This window comes from Acanthochromis polyacanthus, chromosome 7 (genome assembly GCF_021347895.1).
Source record: "Acanthochromis polyacanthus isolate Apoly-LR-REF ecotype Palm Island chromosome 7, KAUST_Apoly_ChrSc, whole genome shotgun sequence".
NCBI lineage: Eukaryota > Metazoa > Chordata > Actinopteri > Pomacentridae > Acanthochromis > Acanthochromis polyacanthus.
In genome coordinates this window covers 34446026-34453807 of record NC_067119.1, presented here as the reverse complement: position 1 = coordinate 34453807, position 7782 = coordinate 34446026, and the positions used below count along the sequence as shown (strand labels likewise).

Genomic DNA, 7782 nt, shown 5'->3' with positions numbered 1-7782 from the left:
ACTTTGAGACAAAGTGAATTCCAATAAATGCTGAATCAATTGGGTAGTCGAAAAAAGAGCTGTAGTTTTCAAAGAAGTGACAAAGTACTTTGACAGATTCACAATGAGAAAGAACAATATTTTTCACAGTGAGAATTTTGCCCCCTAGGGTAAAACAGTTATTACCCTTAGAGCAAGAAATTAATGTTTGTCCATCATTGTACTGTCCATACTGCTGACATGTTGCCAATTCGTCAGTCAATGGTCCAGAAAGATGAGGCTGCTTGAGGGGAGAGGAACTAGAAACTGTCTTCTGTTTTCCTGCTCTCTGCCTCTCAGGGATCCGCCGGACAATTTGCTGCACAGGGTTTTGAGGCCTTCTTACCATCTTTTTAAGTTTACCTAAAAATGTTTCAAATGGGAAACAGGAAAGGACCAAATTTCCGAGCATCTTCAACAAGGTGTATCAAAGAATGTACATTATATCCAACAAATTCCATACCATAAATCAAACCAAAATCTTTCACAAAAAGCTTCGAAATATCTTCAGCATAGTCACAGTTTTCAATACACAAATCAGGGCTGAGAAGAATTCTTACAGACACAGACAGAAGCAAAAAGTGTCTATACATATCTTTAGAAATACTATTAACCAATACAACAGGGCCAGTGTAAAGCAAAAATTGCCTCAACTCAGTTGCTTTCCACATACTGATTTCTAGGAGAGACCTTGGTTTCCTTGCAAAATCCCTGGGCAAATATTCCCTGACAGAGACCAAAAATGCTGAAATCACAGTCAGAATTTGAATGGACTGCCTGCAAATGAGAGGGCCTTTCAACCAAAGATAAATCATCTTGCGCACAACCCCCAAGCACACAAGGTGCATATAGTCAAGCACAAAGCTCGAAACTAACCCCACACCCAACTCATTTAGAGGTGAAACATCGGATTGGTGTTCTTCATAAGCCATATCCCTAAATGCTTCATCAGTCCTTTGTTCAGCAGACAACTCAGGAAAAGTCATCCTTCTATTTACATCTTTACCTTTTTGAGTACAGCGTTCACATGAATAATAGCCTGTGTGACCCTTGATACATTTGAGGAAGGCACGGGCAGGTGCATCACAAATAAATGCATCAGGAGCAGAAACTCTAAAATACACACCATTATACTGAATACCCTCCAATAAGACAGATTTCATATCCTGTATAAATTCATTCAAATACTCCTGCACATTAGTAGGTTTTGATAAACCAGAGTACAAACCAATCACAAACACATTTGAGTTTGGGATCGCCTTAATCTTACCCAGAATGGGCCACAAAGTCACACCTGTGCTCTGGAATAGAGGGAGACCATCAACATTGACTCTCAGAGTAAGCACATCTGTCAAACCTCACAGATCAAAATTTAAACAAGCCAACTCTGCCACAACTGATTTATTTATTTTTGCCAAAATGATAGTATGTCCCCCTGCGACATTTTTAACTTCACAGGTATGGTCTGTTGACATGAGGGTTCTTGCATCTAATGGCACACTTAGTCCTTTTTGTCTTAGATTTATCAGCAAGGCAGAAAGTGCAGTCTGTGAGATATTATACTCAGCAGCCCATTCTCGAAGTCCACTTGTATCGTCTAGTGTCTTTGAATCTGCATCTGAACTTGAACACTCATCTGACTCTACTAATTCATCAGGCTCCCCAGTTTCTGTATCATCAAATACATCAGTATCAAAACCATCATAAAACAATTCTGTTTCCTCCACTGCAGTACATGCAACACTCTCAAAACAATCATAATATACATAATCTTCTTCCTTTGAAAAATCCTCATAGGCTGCTCCAAACTGTAATTCACATTCTTCTGAAACATGGTGAAAATGTTCAGCCACTTTAGCTGCTATCTTCCTTCTTTTTGTTCTTTCAGAAGGCTCCATTTCACGTGTAATCTTGTGGCCAATGCAAGTCTTTCTGCTCTGCAGCAGTTTATAGCTGTCATGTCCACAGCTGGCTTTCACTCTCAAGAACCAACTTTAAAAAAGAAAAAAGTAATAAATAAAGAGATACAATAAATATTTAGTGTACTGTATTTTATAGCCTGCACAATGTACTAAAACTGGACACATTTGTCCAGGTTTATTTAAAGTGATATTTCAGTTTGGAACAAGTTGGGTCCTATCTCCAGATATATGGCAGAAATTACCCGTACAACAGTGTTTATGTGCAACAGAATCCAAGCCCCTCTCCCTGCTCTGTGCCTGCTCCATCTGTGATTTCCTCTCCGCTCGTTCGGGGCCAGGATTTAGTTCGCTAAAAAGCACATAAACAGACGCCTACTGGGAAAATGTGATATGGGTCTGCATCCACGCTCTATTCAGTAGGCATCAGTTTATATGCTTTTTACGAGCCCGTCCTAATGCAGAGGAAAGCACAGACGGAGCAGGACAGAGCAGGGAGAGGGGCTCGGTGACGGCGATCTGGGATTCTGTTGCACACAAACACTGTTGTAGGGGTCATTTATGCCCTATATCTGGTGATAGGACCCAACTTGTTCCAAACCGAAATACAACTTTAAGCTGAAGCACAGTATTTGCAAGTTTGCGGGTAACAGCAAGCTTGGCCAATCACAGATCCTGATGTTACAATAAAGGATTGTGGGTAATGTAGTACTTCTTAGTAAACACGTCGCCAATTAATTATTGTTTTACATTTTGAGAAATAAACGTTGATAAGGACTTATACAGGAGGAAAGTCGTATAGCTCTAGTCAATCTACATTGGCAGATTTGGACATTATAACTCGCGTTATGTCTCTCTTTGAGTCCTAGCTTGGCTTAGCTAACAACCAGCCACCGAGCTACATTGACGTCTTAAAACGTACACTTTGCACACATTAGCGCAAAAAGTAGTTAGCCAAACGTTTAGGCTATCACACTAACAGTAACACTGTGTTTGTTAGCTATTCAGGACTTACCTTGGTTACCCTTTTATATGTCACTCCATGTCGCTTTGTGTGTCGCTCGTGTGCTCCTCTGATGCCAGTCCGTGGAAAGTTCGCGCTTCTTTTTTTCCTTTTTTCTTCTATTTCTTCTTCGCTGGCGCTGCTAGCGCTTCTGTGTTCCTGACGACCACGGATGACCTTGACCTGTTGGACCCAAGTTCATCTGGACAGCGAACATCGTTCCGAAGTGGGGAAGTTTGTAGGAACACAGCCCCAGCCTTTGGAATTCCAGAGATGGCAAACTCAGATAAGAACAGAACTCTCTTCTCTCCCTACAGAGAACAACCCCCATTTCTGGAGACATGGGACATATGTATTTCTTTGTGTTTTCATTCACAGCAAAAGGACATTCAGACCTTCTGCAGAAGGATGGAGTCCCCTGCTGAACATTAAACACCTGGAAGAACCTTTTTGAAAGACAATGACTTTCACTTTTATGCTATGAATGTTTTGTTTAATCAACTTTCATGCTAAAACCTCCTTTTCACCCTCTCAGGAATGCCATCTTTCCTCCCCCTCTTAGGAGATCTCTCTGCCTGCCTCCAGGGTCATAAAATTTTACGACCTGCTGGTGCACATAGAGACACACTTTCTTTAAGGAACAAGAACATCTTCAAAATTCATATTTCTGATATGTATTTTGTGTTTTCACGATTACCAAAGTTGTAGTGAGATGATGTTGTACATTACTTCCAAAAATGACACTTCTATCTCTTACAGAAGGCAAGATATAAAAATGCCTGTGTCAGAGAAAAACTGACTGAGACACCTGAATCAAGAAGCACACAGAGAACTTTTACTTGTACAAGGGCAGAGCACCGTGCACTAGAACATCGCCGTGCATACTGCAAAGAACTCTGCCCAAGGAAGCTTTATTCATATCATGGTACAAACATCATACTTTCACAACAGTGTGTGTGTGTGTGTGTGTGTGTGTGTGTGTGTGTGTGTGTGTGTGTGTGTGTGTGTGTGTGTGTGTGTGTGTTAAGAAAAGAGGAAGGACTAGTTCCTGTTTCAGAAATGATTTTAAAATGTCGCAGACAGAACAGTTACAGAACTTCTTTTGCTTAAGGCTTAAAAACAGTTTCTATGTTATGATCAAAATGTATTTACAGTTTCAACCTAACAGCCTGTTTAATTCAATTTCTTCCACAGTCTCACAGTATTCCATTATTAATCTCTGAATTTATTTTCTGTTCAGGTTGAAAAGGTGAAAACTGCATTATCTATTATCATATGTATGACATGTTATCATATCTTCACTGTGACATATATTTTAGTATTTAGAACACATTAATACATATAGGTTATTGAATTAAATAACTCCCATACTTGTTAACCTGCATAATCTGACATGTGTTCCACCTTTGATGACTGGATTATGGTGAGGAATAGACAGATCGCGTTTACATGTTTAATATCATATTTTTAATCCACTCCTGATCATCTCCTCTCTGCCTCTTCTCTGAAGACAAAGAGAGTCAAACTACGAGTCAGAAATCACGCCGAAAAGTTCTTTCCTCCGCCAAAGCACCCTGGCCTGATATAAACCCAGCCGAGCCCTCTCCTCACGCTCTCTTCTTCATTCTGTCTCCCTCGGGGATGGTTCAGGCCAAAGCATCTCCCTATTCTTATTTAAAGACGCATTTTTTTTCTATCTTCTGAAGTTCTCTTTGTTCCAAAGTTAACTACTATTTATCCTCAATTTTTGTAACATTAAATTATACATTTAGCTCACTTTCAAGCCAAATTTATTCGTTTTAATCCCAAGAACTGATTAAGAACCAGTTCTCATTTTTCCAAATTTTTTTTAAAGCTCTCAATCTCTATTCGTTCTTTTACTCGGCTAACGTCCGAGTGCCATCGTTTTAATCAAGTGGCGTCCTCCACCGAACCCCAGTTCCCTCAGCTGTGAACACCGGAGATCTGCTGGTCCAGAGATCCATTTGCTCCGAACCGATCGCCTATGCAGGACGACTACCGTCACCAGCGTGACACACAGCGTGTGGGAAGCAAAGCCATCCCATTGCGCTGTGAGATGTCATCCACCGGCTACTTCTGCCTCCCAGCATATGACGGTTCAATACAGTAAGACCAGCTGAGCTTCTATGAGCTTTCTCTGTTTTTGAGTTCCAGGTTTGATGTGACAAACCACTTGATTACTTAATTCATTTAATCCATTATTCTTATCAATCGCTCTAGTCCAAATTACCGTTAATTTTGTCAGGTCGTACTATCTGGCTTCTCCTTCACCATAATCCTGTCTTAATATGCTAATTTGAACTCACACACATACGATCTCACATACACACACTCACATACATACACTCCCAATGTCTCATACACACGCACGCACACTATGGCGTCAGAATCGTGTCAAAACAATCAAATCAACTCGAAGCAAAGTGTGTGTACACACATGATTATTGTCTTAAGCGTGCGTGCGTGCGTGCGTTGTCACGTGCAGATTGTATTTCACGCGAAACAATAACCTGCGTGCGTATGAAGCAGCGCGTACACGCCTGTCTGTCACTGTTTGACAAATACTGTTACCTGCTCACACACGCATGCGGTCGCAATTTCTGATTGTACACAATAGAAAGGATCTGCACCGCGTCCGCAATCCGCCTCACATAAGTGTGTCGTGTGATTGGCCTTTTCATTTTAGTCAGCCAGGGGAGGCAGCAGTGAGCCATACTGGCGGAAAAGAAGAAGACGAAGAAGAGTCTCCCCTTTTCGACCGAGGCAGTTCCAGTTCGAGGTTGGAGTCGGTGGCCGATTCGGCCCCGGTTTTTTGTTTTTCAACAGGCGGTGGGCCGCCTCCGGGCTCCAAAAACTGGGACTCTCACCGAGGAGGAGACCCAAAGCTTCCTGGAACTGTGGTCTTCATATGCTTCATTTCGACCAAGGGAACCAGATGAGAACCATTGGTTCAAGGTAACGACCGGTGCGGGTCTGGTTCAGGTCTCTTGACGCCGAAATCCCCGTTTGCTTTTCCACCGGCTATGAGCCGAGTTGCGGCAGCGTCGTTGTGTCACCGCAAGACGTCAGTACATCACTGCATGCGTAGCCGTTCCGCAAAGGTGGCACACCGTAAACATGGAGGTGCTGTTCCTGAGTTTTCCAGCCTACAATGCGATCCAGACACAAATAATCTGGCTGTTAGTAGTTACTTATCTTTGTCGCAGTCACGGGTAACAGTGATTACGTTTGAGAAGACAGGTAACTGTCAGAGATGTTTTGATTCTTAACAGTGAACGTGTTAGCTTAGCTGCTTAGCCTCAAATACATTTGCATCCATTACATAGCAGTTAAACAAACACAATAAATTGATGATAGTATCTATATTTACCTTTATAGATGTTCTTAATTAAGAGACAGAGGTCAGCTGTTGTCTGGGAACATCCGTGATCACGCTACTGGTGGGACACAACTGTACTGGATTTCAGCTGAAGGCTGCTGTTCTGTGCAAACTGTCATGAGACATTTTTATTGTGATATACCCTTCACTGCTGTTAGCTTTTGTTTCAATAAATTGTTTGAAATGAGGAAATCACTATTGCGTGTTTCTACTTAAATGCCCTACTTTCATGATTTAATATCACCATAGCATTAATTTTTACAATTGCCATAAATTTCACCTAAAGTTGAGTAACTTTTTGTGAGTAGTGTATGTAGACATGTAATGTAAGCACACTTAAATAATACATCTGCTGCAGTAGTGCAGTTTATCTAGCAAGGTGTGACATATGTTGCAAGAAACAATATACGTTGCTGATATGTTTCAGATAGAAATCTGCTTGAAAACCACAACTGTGTCAGAGCCCTCTTCTCTCCCTCTTTCCTTCTGGCATCCCTAATACCTTTTTCCTCTCCCTTCCCTCTCTATCTCTCCCCAGCAGTGTCGAGGAGAAAGCAGACAAGGCTGCTTCTAGTCGGGCAATCAGCAGCTTCGTTGGAGTCGTGACAGCTGAGAGGAATTCCACTAATCACCTACTCCTGCTTCAAAAGACTGGTTCTCTCTTCCATTCATCGCCAGATTGTTGTACTTGACACATGTCAGTCTCTGTCTTGCCGCTCACTCTGAGTTTTTGTGGAACGTGCCTAATGTACCTTTTCTCTGCCTCCTTCTCAGAACCGGCTGTCCTACTCCGACCTGCTGCATTCTGCCTGCTTGCCTCAGTAAAGCTCCGAAAATCCGCTCGCCGTACTCCGGCTGTTTTCCTCGCTGGGGACCCACCTGACATCTCGAACGCCGCCGAACCTTCCAGGCTCCCTTCCTCCTGGCGTTTTCCCCGGACAAATTTGCCTCCGATCGGCCAGTTCTCTCGCTGCCCCTTCTCGGATCTTCTTCCCCAAAGACCTCAGCTCAGTTGCCGCCAGGGATCCCATTTCCCACCCGCCGCCACACTCGACTCTTCCTCCCCTCCACGGGACTGACAGCGGCTGCCGATCCCCGGCCCACCCCCTCCGGAACCAAACCACCAACCCCCCACTCTAGCCGAATCACCCGGTCCTCTCCTGCCATCTCCATCACCTGTTAGCAATAAAACCCTCATCATACCTCATCTCTGCCTCGGTAGTTTGTCTCCTCTGCTTGGGTCCACTCTAGAATTGTGACAAACTGATTATCTGTAAAAATGTGTGCACTTAACACGGAATAAAATCTCTGTAGATTATAGACAAAACACGCATCTTTCATCACAAATATATTTGTAGTCACCTAAAGTGCAAGAGTAAAATACCAGTGTACTTAAATAGCTAAGAAGGAAAAGAATTTACAAAAAAATGATTATTTTTTCT

General features: G+C 42.5%; 1 long non-coding RNA gene across 1 annotated transcript; it reads left to right on the top strand.

Moving 5' to 3' along the window:
- The first annotated feature begins 2501 nt into the window (after positions 1 to 2501).
- LOC127534749 (uncharacterized) lies at positions 2502 to 7547 on the top strand. The gene is made up of 2 exons (XR_007943119.1): positions 2502 to 7037; positions 7115 to 7547. It is a non-coding gene; the product is annotated as an uncharacterized LOC127534749 (long non-coding RNA).
- The last annotated feature ends 235 nt before the right edge of the window (positions 7548 to 7782 follow it).